General features: G+C 48.3%; 1 pseudogene; it reads left to right on the top strand.

Moving 5' to 3' along the window:
* Positions 1-18,319: 18,319 nt before the first annotated feature.
* LOC112485446 lies at positions 18,320-18,435 on the top strand (annotated as a pseudogene).
* The last annotated feature ends 787 nt before the right edge of the window (positions 18,436-19,222 follow it).

Below are 19,222 nucleotides of genomic sequence, written 5' to 3' on the forward strand. Positions count from 1 at the left end.
GTGAGGTGAGCTGGATTTGATGGAGAGAGAAACCATAAGCATGGCACAATGTTGCTTGGCCATCTCTGTTCCTTATGGCTTAGTCTCATCAGGAGTTTGTAAGCAGTGGGAGGGCCTGGCCAGAGAAATGTGTCCCCTAAGGATGGCCCCTGGGTCTTCATGGGACAATAGTAATTATGCTCTTAGTCATTTAACAAATGAGTGCTGAGCATGACAAAGCGAATCGGTGCTAGACCCTGCCTCGGTAGCTGTGGGGGCAGAAATGTCTAAACCATCACTTGGCAAGTGCTATAAGAATGATGGATGCAAAACACTATGGGAACTCAGGCAAGGGAATGACTCAGCCTTCTAGGGTACAAACTGCCAGACAAGGAAGGCTTCCTGGGGAGGGGGCATGGAAGTGGGCTTTAAAGAAAAAACAGGTATTTAGCAGGAGGACAAGCCAAAAGAATGATGAGCGTAGAGACTGAAAAGGCGTGAAAGCCCCAGTGGACTCTGGGCTGTCTTTGGCTTTGTCCGCGTTTACTGTCTCCACATCTACACAAGAGAGGAGATTGTAGGGCTGTGATTCAGGCTGGACAAGTGTAGAGCTCCAGATGCCTATCTGGACGAGGCAGGAAGCACACACACACACACACACACACACACACACAATCTCACTCACAAAATCTAGAAGGGGTACCTGTGACAGCAGCCTGGCAGAGCTGCTAACCCTCTGGCACACACGCACACATGCACACATGTAGACACATGCACACATATGCAAGAACACATGCACATGGACGCAGGCAGACACACACGCACACATGGGCACACATGCAGGCACACAGGGCACACATGTACACACAAGCACTGTTATGCATTGAATGTTTGTGTTACCACCCAAATTCATATGCTGAAGCCCTAACCCCCAGTGTGATAGCATTAGGAGATGAGGCCTTAGGGAAGTGATTAGATTTAGATGAGGTCCTGAGAGTGGAATCTTCATGATGGGATCAGTGCTCTTATAAGAAAAGGAAGAGAGACCACAGTGCTCTTTCTCCACCATGCGAGGACACAGTGAGAAGATACCTGTCTATAAGCCAGGAAGTGAGGTGAGGACCAGGAACCAAATATGGCACCTCGATCTTGGACTTCAGTCTTCAGAACTGTGAGAAATAAATGTCTGTTATTTAAGCCCCCAGTCTGTGCTTTTTTGTACGCACATGGGCACACACATGCATATAACAGATGAACATTCACACATGCACACCTGCACACCCAGAAAAGCGTTCACCTCCACCCACGTACACCAGTGCCCGAATCCAGAAGCATGCTCAAGGGCACACCTACACACAAATACACGTGTTCACAGATGTGTGCACGCAGTATATGCACAGTGACCTCCCTTTTCCATAGGACCCTAGACTTCTCGGTTCTTGGGCATATAGTCAAAAGGCTCCACTCTGTGAACGGAAGCCAAGTTTGGAACAGACCCTCAGTGTCCCATTCATTCCACAGGCTGAGTGGCCTTTTCAGAAAAGCATGGAAAATCCTGTCCCAGGGCTCCTAGATGGGACAGTCATTCCCAACAGGGAAGGATCGAAATCCATTCTTTCATCTGCTTGCACTTACCCACCCCCACTGCCACCCACCCTGGAGCGTGAGAAAAGGGGCACATGATGGGGGCAGAAGAGGCAGTGACTGCATTTCTGGGATGAGGGGAGGAAAGGCAGCTTTGAGTCTGGCCCGTGGAAGAGGCACGTGGCCTCTGTGTATGTGTGTGTGTGTGCATGTGAGTATATATGAGTATGTGCATAGATATGATTATATGTGAGTGTGCATGTATGTACATATGTGCATATGTGAGAAAATGTGTGTGAACTGTAGGCAGCAGCCCTTGTTTGGCCCCCTTGGAAATGCCGAGCCACTGCCACCTGCCACCTGGGTCCACGCTAAGGTGTGCATGACGGGAAGGCTGCAAGCAGTCCAGGGGAGTAATGAAGATGTCCTGGGGCCTCAGAGCCCATCGGAGGGGCTGGAGGTTGGGGCGGGTTCAGTGTGGGTGCCCCCTACCATCTCCCCTGAGGAACAGGTCTGTGGATTGCCCAAGGAGTCTTGGGAACTGCCTTGAGAAAGCCTTGCCCCTCCAGAAAAGGGGCCCAAAGCAGCTTGCCAGGGAGCCCCCTCCACCTCTTAACACTCCTAAACCTCCATTTCTGGAAGAAAGGGTAACAAAAGAGAAGGAGCGGAGCCACTCCCTTGCCTACTGTTGCCAACTTTAGCCCTGTGACACCGACCTCCAGAAGAATAAGAGCATACATGCGTGTTGTTTTAAGCCACCAAGCTGGTGGTAATTTGTTACAGCAGCCAAAGGAAATGGATACAGAAAGGTGTAAGCCCTTAAGCCCTCGCTATGGGCTAAGTAGGCACTGTGCTGCAGGATTCTTGCCGACTGTCTCATTTGATGCACACAGCAGTCCCTGTGGGTATGGGAAGCTCCTACTACAATGCCCATTTTACAGATGGGGCTCACGTAGGAACAATTTGCCCATGTGCAGCCAGTGGAGATGTGGTAGCACAAGGATTGATTCTAGGCCTGCTAGGCTCTGGGCCCTCTGCACTCCCTCTGCCACCAGTGGGGAGGAAGTATCAAGATTGGAGGCTAGATTCACAAGCAGTCATTCCAGCTCCGGAGAAGGGAGGGCTGTTCTGTATCAGGCTGGGCTCGCTTTCCATCAGTGACTATCCCAGAGGCCTGGGCCTAGGCACCAGGATCCTCTGGTAGCCTCTGGCCCCAGGAGCGATGCCGTTTCTAGCACCCAGGCCTGAGCATTAACCCCAAGCTTTGTCTGGAATGCCTCCCAGAGCAACGAATTCACAAACTGTGAGGCAGCCACTGCTATGGCCAAGCAGCCTCTTTCTGCCCCATCATATTCCTTGAAACCAAGGGAGTCTCAAACATCTGTACTCTGGCAGACTGGACACTGAGACTCAGAGAGTGACACAGCTTTTGCCAAAGGTCAACCAATTGGGTTAGTGTCAGATGGTGGTAGGGTCCGAGGCTCCTGATTGCTAGCAGCTCACTTATTCTGGAGGCTGAGACCAACGGCCCTGATTTATGGGCCAAAGAGACATAATTTAATAGCAGGAGTAGGCAATGCCCAATTACCCCGCTAGCATGGTGGCCAGTGTGGTAAAGTGAATTTCTTCACTGGCCCTTGCAAGGCCTGTTTAAATAACAAAAAAGTGTTAACATCGATCTAGGAGGCCTCACTTCTCAGCTGCTTAGATTAGCGCTAACGATTGTCCAGCCTGTGACAGGGGCAGTGGCTGGGAGGCAGTCCAGCTCACATGGCTGACCATGTCCTCTTCATCTTTGCCTCCTACCCATGGGGAAAACATCCAGAGCAGAGGAGAGATGCACATGCTTCCATCTCACCCGACTCAAGTCTGATGGGGAACAGAACCTCCCACATCTACATCCTGCCCTTTCCTCTTGCTGTCGGGACCCTTCTTTGGGGGTAATGTCAGAGATAAACTCATAGCACCATATGGGTCAGCGGCACAAGAAAATGGGAGCCCCTTTTCTGGGTTGTGGCTCACTGAGGACTCAATTGGGTCTCCCGCAGATTTTAACTACAGGACACCTCTGGTGTTGTGGAAAGTGGTTCCATCCCCACCTCCCCTCCCAGGTCCTAGCTCCATCCTCAGGAGCCTCTGAGCAACGGCAGACCAGTGGACCCCAGCAGGTCAGACTGGGCAGTCTTGCTCCCTAAGAGAAATCAGTGTCGCGAGGAGGACAGACAGGGAAGCTAAGCTCCCCGCCACCGAGAGTCACATGTCCCTAAGAATCACAAGTTAGGACCTCAAGGCCTTCAACTATCATCCAAAACTCTGGGAAGCAGATCACGTTATCCCATTTCACAAATGAAGGAGGTTAGACTGAGATAGGTAAAACAGCTTACCCACTTTTGCCGGTTGCAAAGGAGCTGACCAGAGATAGGAACCCACAGGGAGTGTATCAAGACCCATGCTAAGCCACAAGCTGGACAGATCATGAGTCTCCGGAGTCTCACTGTCTTTGAGCCACATGTTGGAATTTCTCATTGACTTGCATGATCATTACGGAGCCACTGTATCTTCATTTCTGATTGATCGCCAATGTATTAATGGTCCATAAACACAGCCTTAAATGCATCCGGGAGCTATTTAGTTAGTTCAATCTTTTTTATTATTCTAATACAGTGGTTCGCAAAGTGTGGTTCAAAAAGTAGCTGTATTAGTATTACCTAGAGATTCTTAGAGATGCAAATTCTTGGGCCTTCCACTGCCCGCCCCCCGGCCCATTAAAGCAGAGATTCTGGGAGCAGGGCTCAGCCAAGATTGGCTGCATAATTTGTGGGGCTCAGTACAAAGTGAAAAGATAGGGTCCCTTCTTCAAAACTTGCTAAGAATTTCAAGACAGTGACAGCAGAGCATTAAACCAAGCATGGGGTCCTTCTGAACACGGGACCCTATGTAACTATATACCTATGAGACTGACCTCGGCTGGTAGAAACACCCCCCTGAACTCTGCTCTCAAGTTTGCATTGCATTCTCCTATATGCATGTTTGTCTCTAAATGTCCCCTTTATATAAAGATACCAGTCATATTAGATTAGGGGCCCATCCCCCATCCAGCAGGACCTCATCTTAACTAATTACACCTACAACAACGCTATTTCTAAATAAGGTCACATTCCAGGATACTGGGAGTTAGGATTTTAACATGTGTTTTGAGGGGATAAAATTCAAACCCTAACGATGGGGTGATAGCCCACACAGGAGACCCTACCCGAACCTCTGTGCCTCCATGGAATCAACAGGAACCAGGAAAGAGCCTTCCTTCAAATCACAGTCACATAGGTCGAAAGAGCTATGGTTCCTGTCTGGAAGTAGATGTGGAATGAAGCTTGTCCCAAACCACAGTGTCCTAACCCAGTATCCTATGGTCACCAGGTCAGCATAGGTTCCCTCCAATACATGACGCCCCAGCAAGACCAGAGGAACCACAGATTCGAGCCCATTCAGCTCAACCTCACATCTTTCTGTGAGGAAGCTGAGGCCAACAGAGGGCAAGGGGCTGCCCAAGTTCACAGCACAAGAAAGTGGGAGTTAGTCTTGAGACCAGGTACTCTGGACTCCCATGCCCACTCCATGGCTAACTATCTCATTCCTTTTCCTCTTAAGCAGAGACTCTCACAGCCACAGAGGCCCAGACAAGAAGAGGGACTCACTCAATCCACCTAGCGAGTCAGTGATGGAGCCAGGAATGGAATCAAGGTCTCTTGACTTGTAGCACAATGTTCTTTCTGCCCAGCCCTCTGCAGGTGGTGTCCACCCTTGCTTCTTACGTTGTGTTCCACGGACACCACTATTTAGTGGTGTCACCTCAAAATGTCCTGACTCAAATACATTTGAGAAAGGCTAAGTTCTTCAGAATTAAACCATAAGACTTTTCAGGGCCTTTTCTGTGCTATGCACATTTGGATTCTCCAAGATGGGAACAACATATGCAGAGTTTTCCAGCTGCTTTGACCTCAGAAGTCCTTTATCTGTGAACCCATGTTGACTTTTCTCTAGACCTTCTGGGTGGGCCTCTGAAGGCCATGGGAGCCTCAAGGTCTCTCTGCAGGGCAGCAAGCGGAACAGTGTGGGCCTCAGAAGGATCTTCCTAAAGCAACTTGTGGGGTGAACTAGTAGAGAGAGAGGTTTTCAGGCCCAGGTCTGCCTTCTGTGGACACAGGAACAGAAGCCATCTCTACATAGAATTAATCAAACCTCAACTGGACAGCACTCCTTAATAAAGCTCTAATTTCTTCTGTGCTAAGGTTTCATAGACACATTTCCCTCTCTACAGAACCACCTAGTCTTCTTTTCTGTTCTTACCCATACCCACCCTAGTGCTTAACAACACCTTGCACCCTTCAGCTTGCAGCCAAGAAAAATTGGCCTACTTCCTGTGCCAACACCTATCCTCATGACAGAGCTCAGTGTTTCCAGAGGGAGCCTGAGACGCTCCATCAACAAATGAAGGGGATCTGGATTGGAGCTGGAAGTGCCCTGTCCCATGGGAGGGTTATAGTGGCAGCTCCTTGGGGAGGAACCAGTCTCCCCTTGCTTCCATACCTACAGCCTGTTCAGCATGGCTAGGGTTGGCAAAGAGCAGTGAGATGGCTGAGCTTTGGTGCTGGACCATTTGCAAAAAGAGGCTGATCATCAAGAAAGGCGAAGGATCTCTCCAGGAATTCATGGCAGGGCCTCGCCATTAGGTCCAACTTTCAAGGATTTCAGTGTAAATAAGGCAAATGCACGGAGATGAAATGTCCCTTCAGACATCATTTGTTTCCCGAGCTGAGGAAGAGTGTGTTTGGCAAAAGATTTTTGCTGAAGCCCAAACTTGGCAAACCCAGGTTGATATGGGCAATGAGCCCCAACCTTCCAAGGCAGAAAGACAGAAGTTAGGAATCCAGACAAGGGGCTGAGCTTAGCACACAAGAAAACTTACGCCTCAGCTCTGGGTTCACAGTAGATTGAACTAAGGACTCTGAAGCATTCCAGTTTGGAGCCAGTACCGACTGGGGTCCGTGTGCCTATGTGTCTCGATGTTTTTCTAAAGGAGCCTTCGAGGTCGGCATTTCCGCCCTTTTACAAAGAGCAGATGGAAGCAAGAGAGGTGAAGGATTTGGTCCAAAGCCACACCGGGCTCTTAGAAATACTGCTTGTCAGAGGCAGAGGAGCCTCTGATTTGGCACCATTGGCTGGCAGGAGCAAGGAAAGAAGCCAGCAGGGACTGCAGGCACCACCGGACAGCCCAGGCTCCACTCTTCACTCCACACCCAAAGAGAAGGCTGGAAGCCAAGCAGGCAGGAAGCCCCTGATATCAGCATTCAGGTCGCCTGTCATCGAAGGAAGTGTGTTCTCTGCCCTCGCTTCAGGAGAATTTAGGAGCCTGAAGCAAGTCGGCTAACACAGGGACTTCCTGTTCTCTGCTGAGTCGGGCTGGGTATTGCTGATTTTGGGGTCAGGAGAGGATGGGCAGGTCCACCTGACCTCCCAGTACATGACGAAAGGTGTGTTCTGATTTTGGCAGAATATCCTGTTTTATTCATGAAGCACCAACCTAAAATAGAATGAGAGCTCTTACGTGCGGACGTCCTGGCAAGCTTGGGAAGAAATGAAAATACCTCAGCCACAACATTTTCTATCTCCACTTCAGGCGGGAGAGTTATGTCATTGTCACTTAGTCATACTATTAAGTATACAAATTGCCAGGCTGATAATGGGGTGGAGGAGGGCAGGGGAGGACTCGCTGGGGTGAGAGACCCACCTCCCAGCTCCTCAGGAATTGGGTGCCTGGCAGCAGTCGCAGGAGCCCCAGGGCTGAGGAGCAGGAAGCCAGAAGACAAGTAGAGCCAGCTCCCCCTTTCAGCCCACCTGACAATGGCTGGAAACAGGAAGCCCTGCCTAGATCTCCAAGATGATCACTTCAGACGCAAGTTCGGGAAGATTGATAGCCAGGAAAATGGTTTTCCTGAAGCCCATTGGAGGAGCCATCTCCAGGGCTGCCCTGGAAGGGAGCTGGACTTCAGGCTTGGGAAGTCCCAAAGGCTCCCAAGGGATTGCTTAGGAGCAAATCCTGTGAAAGGTCCTCATTGCCCTGGAGGCTGGAGGGAGGTTGAGGTTAGGGGGTCTGCCCAAGGTCACCACCACCGACAGCTACAACCTGGCTTATGGGCCAGAATCCGGCTTGTGGTAAAGTATTAGTCAGGGGTGACAACACTCAAAACCTCAGTGTCTGGAGAAAAATGGCATTCATTATGTTGTAGGGCTCTCAATCTGATTTAGCTGTTGATCTAAAAATTAAGAGCGAGAAAGACACAGAGAGAGAAACAGAAAGACAGAGTAAGAGATGGGGAGTTATTCTACTAAAAAAGTACAAAACTCTGAGAGCAGGGACGCGAGGAGAAAAGCTCCCCAGAGCATTTATGGCTGTTAAGAGAACATTGATGAAGCCATCCCTGACTGCACAAAGGGCAGTCCAGTGTGCAGGAGAGGACAATAAACTGGCATCAGCAGCCTGGATGCCTGTCCCTGCTCTGCCACTTGTTAGCTCTGTGACTATAGGCCAGTCACTAGCTCTCTCTGAACCTTGGTGGCCTTAACTTGAATATGGGGACGATAAACATTGTCACCTCATAGGACTGTTGTAAGGGTCAAATTAGCTAATGGTGGTGAAAATGCTTTGAAAAGCATCGAGGGTTGAGAGAAGAGTACAGTGTAGGACAATGTGAGAAGCACGGAGATCCTCAAATGCACTCTACACTCTATGAAACTGCCCCCTACACCGCCCCATATCTTATTCCTCCTTTGCCTAGTGAAATCTCTTTCAGGCCTCAGAGTAAAAGTTAGGTCCTTAGGGAAACCTTTTCTGACCCCCCACCCCTCTGGCTAGGCCAGACCCCTGTTTGGCTCCCTCTACTCCTGCAGAGTGCTTGCCTCTATTGTGTGATTGTATCCCTCCCTACAGTTTAAACTATATGGCCAGGGGCTCCTCCTTCTATGCTGTTGAATGCCCAACCTGGAGCCAGGGGTCTGGCAAAGTGGATTGCTGAATGGATGAATGAATGAATGAACGGCCCACTATATTCAGCTCAACTTCCCTGAATTGCATTTTCTTTGTTTACTAAGTGAGAATGATAATGTCGCGGTTGATGGTTCTAGTAGTTATAAAGACAGCTCATTTGTAGCCTTTTGTGTAGATAATCTCATGTAGTCCTTGCAACAATTCTGTTATTATCCTTTGCAAATTGGGGAACTGTTGCTTAATGTAGTCGGGTAAATCTACTCTAGGTCACATAGCCTATAAGGAGTGGATCCAGTAAATGAACCCAGATCAACCTTACACTAGAAGCATGGCCTCACTATACCATCGCATTGCCAGTTGTGGCACAATAATGTATTCAGAACACTTTCTAGAGTCTTACAGAAAGTGGCAGAAGAAATTGCAGAGTGGAGTAGAGGTGGTGGTGGTGGTGATGATGGTGATGGTGATGGCGGAGGTGATGGTGGTGGAGGTGATGGTGGAGGTGATGGTGGGGGAGGGGATGGTGGAGGTGATGGTGGAGGGGATGGTGGAGGGGATGGTGGAGGTGATGGTGGAGGGGATGGTGGAGGGGATGGTGGAGGTGATGGTGGAGGGGATGGTGGAGGGGATGGTGGAGGTGATGGTGGAGGGGATGGTGGAGGGGATGGTGGAGGTGATGGTGGAGGGGATGGTGGAGGGGATGGTGGAGGTGATGGTGGAGGGGATGGTGGAGGGGATGGTGGAGGTGATGGTGGAGGGGATGGTGGAGGGGATGGTGGAGGTGATGGTGGAGGGGATGGTGGAGGGGATGGTGGAGGTGATGGTGGAGGGGATGGTGGAGGGGATGGTGGAGGTGATGGTGGAGGGGATGGTGGAGGGGATGGTGGAGGTGATGGTGGAGGGGATGGTGGAGGGGATGGTGGAGGTGATGGTGGAGGGGATGGTGGAGGGGATGGTGGAGGTGATGGTGGAGGGGATGGTGGAGGGGATGGTGGAGGTGATGGTGGAGGGGATGGTGGAGGGGATGGTGGAGGTGATGGTGGAGGGGATGGTGGAGGGGATGGTGGAGGTGATGGTGGAGGGGATGGTGGAGGGGATGGTGGAGGTGATGGTGGAGGGGATGGTGGAGGGGATGGTGGAGGTGATGGTGGAGGGGATGGTGGAGGGGATGGTGGAGGTGATGGTGGAGGGGATGGTGGAGGGGATGGTGGAGGTGATGGTGGAGGGGATGGTGGAGGGGATGGTGGAGGTGATGGTGGAGGGGATGGTGGAGGGGATGGTGGAGGTGATGGTGGAGGGGATGGTGGAGGGGATGGTGGAGGTGATGGTGGAGGGGATGGTGGAGGGGATGGTGGAGGTGATGGTGGAGGGGATGGTGGAGGGGATGGTGGAGGTGATGGTGGAGGGGATGGTGGAGGGGATGGTGGAGGTGATGGTGGAGGGGATGGTGGAGGGGATGGTGGAGGTGATGGTGGAGGGGATGGTGGAGGGGATGGTGGAGGTGATGGTGGAGGGGATGGTGGAGGGGATGGTGGAGGTGATGGTGGAGGGGATGGTGGAGGGGATGGTGGAGGTGATGGTGGAGGGGATGGTGGAGGGGATGGTGGAGGTGATGGTGGAGGGGATGGTGGAGGGGATGGTGGAGGTGATGGTGGAGGGGATGGTGGAGGGGATGGTGGAGGTGATGGTGGAGGGGATGGTGGAGGGGATGGTGGAGGTGATGGTGGAGGGGATGGTGGAGGGGATGGTGGAGGTGATGGTGGAGGGGATGGTGGAGGGGATGGTGGAGGTGATGGTGGAGGGGATGGTGGAGGGGATGGTGGAGGTGATGGTGGAGGGGATGGTGGAGGGGATGGTGGAGGTGATGGTGGAGGGGATGGTGGAGGGGATGGTGGAGGTGATGGTGGAGGGGATGGTGGAGGGGATGGTGGAGGTGATGGTGGAGGGGATGGTGGAGGGGATGGTGGAGGTGATGGTGGAGGGGATGGTGGAGGGGATGGTGGAGGTGATGGTGGAGGGGATGGTGGAGGGGATGGTGGAGGTGATGGTGGAGGGGATGGTGGAGGGGATGGTGGAGGTGATGGTGGAGGGGATGGTGGAGGGGATGGTGGAGGTGATGGTGGAGGGGATGGTGGAGGGGATGGTGGAGGTGATGGTGGAGGGGATGGTGGAGGGGATGGTGGAGGTGATGGTGGAGGGGATGGTGGAGGGGATGGTGGAGGTGATGGTGGAGGGGATGGTGGAGGGGATGGTGGAGGTGATGGTGGAGGGGATGGTGGAGGGGATGGTGGAGGTGATGGTGGAGGGGATGGTGGAGGGGATGGTGGAGGTGATGGTGGAGGGGATGGTGGAGGGGATGGTGGAGGTGATGGTGGAGGGGATGGTGGAGGGGATGGTGGAGGTGATGGTGGAGGGGATGGTGGAGGGGATGGTGGAGGTGATGGTGGAGGGGATGGTGGAGGGGATGGTGGAGGTGATGGTGGAGGGGATGGTGGAGGGGATGGTGGAGGTGATGGTGGAGGGGATGGTGGAGGGGATGGTGGAGGTGATGGTGGAGGGGATGGTGGAGGGGATGGTGGAGGTGATGGTGGAGGGGATGGTGGAGGGGATGGTGGAGGTGATGGTGGAGGGGATGGTGGAGGGGATGGTGGAGGTGATGGTGGAGGGGATGGTGGAGGGGATGGTGGAGGTGATGGTGGAGGGGATGGTGGAGGGGATGGTGGAGGTGATGGTGGAGGGGATGGTGGAGGGGATGGTGGAGGTGATGGTGGAGGGGATGGTGGAGGGGATGGTGGAGGTGATGGTGGAGGGGATGGTGGAGGGGATGGTGGAGGTGATGGTGGAGGGGATGGTGGAGGGGATGGTGGAGGTGATGGTGGAGGGGATGGTGGAGGGGATGGTGGAGGTGATGGTGGAGGGGATGGTGGAGGGGATGGTGGAGGTGATGGTGGAGGGGATGGTGGAGGGGATGGTGGAGGTGATGGTGGAGGGGATGGTGGAGGGGATGGTGGAGGTGATGGTGGAGGGGATGGTGGAGGGGATGGTGGAGGTGATGGTGGAGGTGATGGTGGTGGAGGTGATGGTGTTGGAAGTGATGGTGGAGGTGATGGTGGAGGTGATGGTGGTGGTGATGGTGGTGGAGGTGATGGTGGAGGTGATGGTGGTGGAGGTGATGGTGGAGGTGATGGTGGAGATGATGGTGGTGGAGGTGAAAGTAGAGATGGTGATGCAAGAGGAGGTAGTAGAGTTTGTTATGTTGGTAAAGAGGTTCTTGTTCAGTCTCTGAGTCATTTCTGTGCCTTGGGGCCCTTGATCAGGGAGCCGAAGTTACTCGAGAGAGAAGGCAGGAGGAAGGGGAAGGTTAGTGAAAAGAAAGGAGAGCGGGAAGGAGAATGAATTTTGAGCCACACTGCATATATCTTGGGTAGGATAGGGGTGGTATTCGGCACTGGCGATCACCCTGGACTGGGGAACGCATGCTAACCTGAGGGTTCGGGCTCCTCCACGGTTCTCATCTATCACTGGCCTGTTTCTCCTGAAAGTCCATCCTGGACAAACAGAGCAAGCCGGGGCAGTGGAGGGCTACAGTAGGCCAGCCCCGTCCCTGAGCCCAGCTAATGGTAGTGTCATCATGGAAGTTCTCCTGCTGTGCTAGCTGTGCTCCCTCAAGAAGCACAGGCTGAGATAGAATTATTATGCTAGGATTTTATTAGTGGAAATGCCTGTGAGAGAAAATGGGGAGGGGGCCAGAGAAGTCTGAAGAGCCGTCAGACCACAGTGGAAGTCAGACTCCAAAGGAGGGAAGAAAGGGGGGCTGTATGAAAACTTCTAGACTGTCACACAGTCTCAGGAAGGCTTAGCAAGTCCGTGAAGGAGTCCTCAACCAAGAGTCCAGCACCAGAGGAGGCCCGTGCTTTTAGAAACAGGCCTAACGTAGCATCCCCGACCATTCAGTCATTGGCCGGGAACAGCCCATGGCCTTCACGCCAACACGGTGATGGATTTCAGAGAACAGAGTCAGGGACATGGGTCAAGGACGTCCTTGCAGCAGCGGCCTGTGAGATGCATTCTCATGGCTGCCACATGCTCCCTTGTTGCTCAGCTCTCTCCTCCAGCTTTCAGGTGGCTCTGGCCTAGCAAAGCCTCGATGTTCACTTTCTGGGCTGACTGAGAACTTCAGCTTTTAGCCTGGTCTCTGGCCCACTGCTTACAGAGGCTGTGCTTGATTCCTTGCAAAACCACCTCAAGTGAGTGACTCATTTCGGGGTTTACTTTCTGTTTCAGCACAGAACGGAGCAGCCTTTTGCAAGGTGCGAACTAGCCGAGCTCCACAGAAACATCTCTTTTTAATGCACTATTAGAGATCCTCTTTTAAAAGAATCCTCTAGCAAAGAGACGTCCCAGTTTCTTACAAAGGCAAAGAAAGACCACCACCTTCACTTAGATGTCAGTCCCAAAGTCCAAATTCTTTCTGCCTTGTTACTGGCATGACGAGCACCTCAAATACTTTTTCTCTAATCTGATGCCTTTTCACATCTTTAGACTCGCTCAGTTACCTGCCTCTTTTGGACCATCTCCAGCAATGGAGGGGGAGCGGGGAGGAAGACAGGGAGGCAAGAGGGGAGAGAGAGAGCGCGCGCACTTATGAGAAAGTGCGCCTGTGTGAGAGGTGAGTCTCATGCGAACTGGTAAGAGCATGTCTTAGTGTGAAAAAGAACATGGCGTCAGAGAGCAGTGGGAAAGAGAAGAGAAAAATGTGTGTTTATTTGTGGTAGGAGAGCAGATGGGAAGAACAATCAAGTTGTTCCTCATACTCCAACAGAAGGAAGCTACAATCTCAGGAGAAGACAAAGAAAGAAATGCAGGAAAATACAGGAGGGATCTAGCTCAGGCTAGGACTGAGCTTCTGGGTTTCCTTTGTGAAGGAAGCTGGTTAGGTGAGCGTATTTGTGCTTAGCATGTGCCCATTGAAAGCTTAGGCCCAATAGCAGGCACCTGTACTTACCAGAAGCAGCTCCCATACATGCTTTGCAGAAGACCCTTTTGGAACCAGTAATTGTAGTGATTCACTTAAATCTTTTATAAGCCCTCCAGGCTGGTCACCCTGGACGACTCCATCCTGTCTTCTCATTTCTCATCTTTGTAATTTTCCTCACACTACTATAACTTGGCATGTCCTCCCCCAGCCCTCTCCATCCTATCCTTACTTCCATGTGGCAAATCAAATGCCACCTCTTCCATGAAGTCCTCCTAAATCCCCCCAAGGATAATGAATCACTCCCTTTTCTATTCTCCTGGAGCAATTTGCTTTTATCTAATTTAACTTTTCATTGATTTGCTGTATGTATTCACTTTTTCTGATTATCCAAGCATGCTTATGGAGACAATTCAGGCAAAAACAGAAAAGCATCAACAAAGAAGCCAAGGCAGAAAGCCACCCATAATTCCCTCTCCCAGAAACAGCTGCTGTTAAGATCTTGCCTTACTTCTTTCCAGTGGTGTATTTTCCTTGCTGTATTTGTATCCTGGAAAAAATATTGTTTTTATTTACCATTTGTTTGGTTACCCTAAAGCAGAGCCTAAGACAACATTTGAGTGAAGGTAGTTTATTTGGGAAGTGTGATGGCTGATTTTAAGTGTCAACTTGACTGGGCTAGAGTGCCCAGATATTTGCTCAAACATTCTTCTGAATGTTTCTGTTAAAGCGCTTTTTGGATGAGATTAACGTTTAAACCAGTGGACTTTAAGTAAAAAAGAATAATGTAGGTGGGCCTCATCCAACTGGTTGAAGGCCTGAATAGAACAAAGACTGACCTCCACTGAGCAAGAAGCCATGCTGCCAACAGACAGCCTTTTGACTTGAACTGCAACATCAGCTCTTCCCTGGGTCTGCAGACTGACAGCCCACTCTGAAGATTTTAGACTTGCCAACCTCCAAAATAGCAAGAGCCAATTCCTTAAAATAAATCTCTCTATATTTTTATGTAAAAATCCCATTGGTTTTGTTTCTCTGGAGATCCCCAACTAAGACAGGAGGCAATCCCAGAAAGCAGATGTGAGGGGGCAGGGAGCATGAGACAGGAAAGGAAGGATGGTCAATATCAGAAAGTATTACGAGAGACTTGCTGTAGGCAATGACACCAAGGCCTTCTGGGAAGTGCCTAGAAAGCTTCTCATAGTTGCCTGCCCACCCGAAGGGTGGGAGGTTGAAGTATTTATCCATCGGTTCCTGGACCCATCAGCTAAGGGTTGCTCCTGGAGTCATTAACAGCCCTGTACTTCTGGATTGTGTTTCTTACTTGGCTGAGAGAATGCCCACTGCTTTGAGAAAGGCTCTGGAGCTAAAATTGGAAAGACATGACGCCCAAGCTCCAGGGAAGATGCTGTCAGAACTCCCACGGAAGTGTCCACTGCATTGCAGCTGAAACCAGAGGGGACATGATGTGGGGCATCAGATGTGTCTACCATTGTATCATACGCATTGCCCTACATCATTAAAAATGCTTATAAATCACGACTTTTCATGGGTACACAAAGCTCCATTGTATGGATATGTCACTTAGATTGTCTCTAATATTTTTCATCTTAGAAACAATGCTTTGATGAACACTTCTTATATTGATATGCTAAGGCCACCATGACAAAGTACCATAGGCTCTTCATTTTAAACACCAGAAATATATTGTCTCACAGTTCTAGAGGCCAAAAGTGCAAGATAAAGGTATTGATTTTTCCTGAGGCCTCCCTCTTTGGCTTGCAGATAGCCACCTTTTCCCTGTGTCCTCACGTGGTCTTTTTTCTGTGTGTGCACGCCTCTGGTATTAGTCCCTCTTCTCTGTCATAAGGATACCAGCCATATTGAATTAAGGCCTACCCTAACTTAATCACCATGGTAAGGACCTAATCTCCAAATACGTTCACATTCTGAGGTACTAGGGGTTAGGATTTCAACATACAAATCTGAAGGGAGAACACGATTCATTCCACTGAATTAAACCACTGAACACACAATGTTTTATATTAGATTACTTCCTATCAGACTTGAACCAGAGCCAGTTGGTTCTGAGTCTGTTTCTCCCACTGGATTGCAATCCACCTGGGAACAGGAAAGGGTGTGATTTAACCCAGTCTCCTCAGGCCCCAGCAATGAACTAGTGTTATCTTTATGGACATTAGCAAAATTACCACTGACAGCCACTGATAGTGACTGAGCAATGGCCACATGAAAGACCCTTCACGGACTTTCTCTTTCTTTTTAACTAAAAAGTAAACTTTATCTACCCATAATTACCTAGTAGTCTATTGGTGTTAGCAATGTGTTTGCTCCTTTACCTGCCTCCATTTTTAATAATTATCTTAACTATTTCCTCTACGGACATTGAGAACATCAAAGAGTGTTATCATTTTTGTTGCAACTATTGACATAATTCAGAAAACTCAAGAGGAGGAAAGTCTGATGTATTTACCCATATTTTTACTTTCTCTTGTCCTTTTGTCCTTCCAAAATTCTTTATCATTTCTTTTCTGTTTAGAGAATTTTCTTTAGCTATTCTTTTAATGTACATCTGCTGATGACGAATTGTTTTAGTTTCTCTTCAGAAAGATATTTATTCTGTATTTAAACTTCTGGATTGACAGTTCTTGAAAAAATTTGTGTCACTTCTTTCTGATCTCCATGATTTCTGACAAGAAATCTGCTGTCATTCAAATTGTTTTTCCCCTATAAAGAAGGTGTCATTCTCCTTCACTCCACTGAAGATTTTTCTTTTGTCTTTATTTTTCAGGACTATGATATGTCTTAGTATGTATTTCCTTGCATTTATCCTGTTTGGGGTTCACTAGGCTTCTTGAATCTGCAGTAGGTTTCTGTCTTTTGACAAACTTGGAAAATTTTGTCATTAGTTCTTCAAATAAGTCTTCAGACTCACTCTTTTTCTCCCCTCCTAGGACTTTAATGACATGAATCTTTAATGATCTTTCATCATAATGATCTTTCTTTATAGACCCGCAGGTCCATGAGGCTCTGTTCATTTTTTTTCCAGTCGACTTTCTCTATTGTTTAGATTGAGTAAATTCTATTGTTTTATCTTCAAGTTCTCTGATAATCCCTGTCATCTCCAATCTACTATTGAATCCACCCAGAGAGATGTTCATTTCAGTTATTGCATTTTTCAGATCTAAATTTTCCTTTACTGTTTTATATCTTTTACGTCTTTGCTAAGATTTTTATATTTTTATTTCAGGCATGTTTGCAATTGATCACTGAAACATTTCTTTTTATGACAGCTGCTTTAAAAGTCTTGTCAGATAATTCCAACATCTGATTTGTCTCAATGTTGGTGTCTATTGATTGTCTTTTCTCAGTCAAGTTGTGATTTTCCTAGTTCTTAGTATAACAAGTGATTTTGATTATATCTTGGACATTTTAGGTATCATGTTATGAGGCTCTGGATTTTATATAAGTCTTCTGCTATAGCCTTTTAATTGTCAGGTGGGATTGGAAGTTTAGGTTCTCCACTCAATTTCTTTTGACACCTTGGGATGAGAGAAAGAAAGGGACACGTTACTACTGAATGGAAATGGGAGTTCAGGTTCTCCATTAGGCCTCCAAGACATCTCCCTGGCTGAGAAGGGGAGGGATACTTCCTCCTGCTCCCCTGCTGGCCTCCATGACATGATGAGTAGAGAGAGGTCTCTTTTAGTGCTGTGGGGAATGAAGAACCTAGCTCCCTACCCAAAGGAGAAAGGGTGGAAGTATAAGCATTCCACTTAGCCTTTGCTGATTGGGAGGGGGTGAGGATCATAGGTTTTCTTGTACTGTTTGGTTAGAATAGAGCAGTTATTTTCTGTTGGAACTTTTTAAAAAAATCTGTTCCCATTCAGGTATCTTCCTTGCTGGCTTCTTCAGCTCTATGTCTGGGATATGTGAGGCAAAAAGAAAACCCGGGGAACTCTCTATCATGTTGTTCCCTAGGTCCCCCAGTCCCTGGCTGATTTACTTCCTGTTTCCTCCTTTCAGAGTTTTTTTTTTTTAATACTTGTTTTATATATGATGTCTACGGGAGTTTATTGTGGTTAGTGACAGGAATAAGGAGAAGTCTGTCTACTCCGTCTCGTCCCAGCTGGCATTTATCTCTTTTAAACCTCACAGCAACCTTATAAAGCAGGCACTAGTGTTATCTCCATCCTACAGATGAGACAACTGAGGCCCAAGGAGGTCACACAATCACCAAGTGCTAGAGCCAGGCTAAAACCTCGGACTTCTAACTCCTGGTGCAGAGTGGATTCTATGGCACGAGACACATCTTTGTATGTTCTACATTTTTTAAGAGAAAAAAAATTATTACTATAAAAAATGCACTTATAAAATGTCCACAGAAGGCATGTAATTCTTCACTGCTATGTAAATTTATTTGGAATATTTTATTCACCTTCTATAGTTATGATGATGCCACCTAAAACATGCTGTGAATGATGAGTTACAATCTATACCAAATGTGTCACTGATTTTCAACGATCATTGGTTTAATAATGATTATGTTAAAGGACTATAAATCACAACTATATTCTGGATGTTTATTTACTGCCATGTAGTGTAGTGGAATTTAAAGTATAGTTGCACATGGATGGTACAGAAATACATTCAGTACTAAATTATTTTATACCTTCATGACAGATTAACATTCTCCCTGATTAAAAATAACAGCTTCAATCTATTGCCATGCCACTCTGAAGCCCGATCCCATCTGATCTTGGAAGCTAAGCAGGGTCGGGCCTGGTTAGTACTTGGATGGGAGACCATCTAGGAAGACCAGGTGCTGCAGGCGTAAAAAAATAAAAAAAATAAGGGATTGCAAGCTGACAAGGTCCTTGCAATCTGTGAGGCCAACCAAGGGTTGCCTCACCTAATAAACAAACAAACCAAGAAAGAAAGAAATAAATATAACAGCTTCGGCTATGGTCTGCAATGCCGCTCCAGGATTCTCCAAGCAGTAATTTGTGTGTATGTGTGTCTACATGTGCACCCATGTAACAACTTAAAGTATATATTTAGTAAACAAGTGCAACATTTTTCATGTTTAAATATTATACCTGGATTATTTGTAAAACCAATAAAACCTCACACAAATACTGTTAATTTCAGAGAAAAAAATCCATCAACTCATAATTATTCTAATATGCTTTAGTTGAACACACATGAAATTTCTGAAAGATGCATATATTATCTAAGATAATAAGGTATAAAATGAATGTTTCATATTTTATACTATGAAATGTGCATTTCTGATATTTGTTTAATGCCGTATAAAGTTTAACTCAAGAAATTCTAAATCCTGGATCCCCACAGTTCATTTAGAAAACACCTCCCAGTTCTGGCTCTCGCAGCAGGTTTAACAGATTAAACGTGATGAAGTGTTCTAGCTCCCTCTATTTCAAGTATCAAAGGAAAATGAGGCTCAAACATCTCTGTAGGTTGTAGCCGAAAATGCAAAGCTTTAGAAAACAGTCAAATGTGTTTTGAAATAAGATATAAATTGAAAAAAAAAAAGATTCCTAAGTGTCTGTGTTAGGCTGGTGAATACTAGGACTTTAAAACAATTTTATTAAATCTGA

The sequence above is a fragment of the Pteropus alecto genome, unplaced genomic scaffold (genome assembly GCF_000325575.1).
Source record: "Pteropus alecto unplaced genomic scaffold, ASM32557v1 scaffold341, whole genome shotgun sequence".
Lineage (NCBI taxonomy): Eukaryota > Metazoa > Chordata > Mammalia > Chiroptera > Pteropodidae > Pteropus > Pteropus alecto.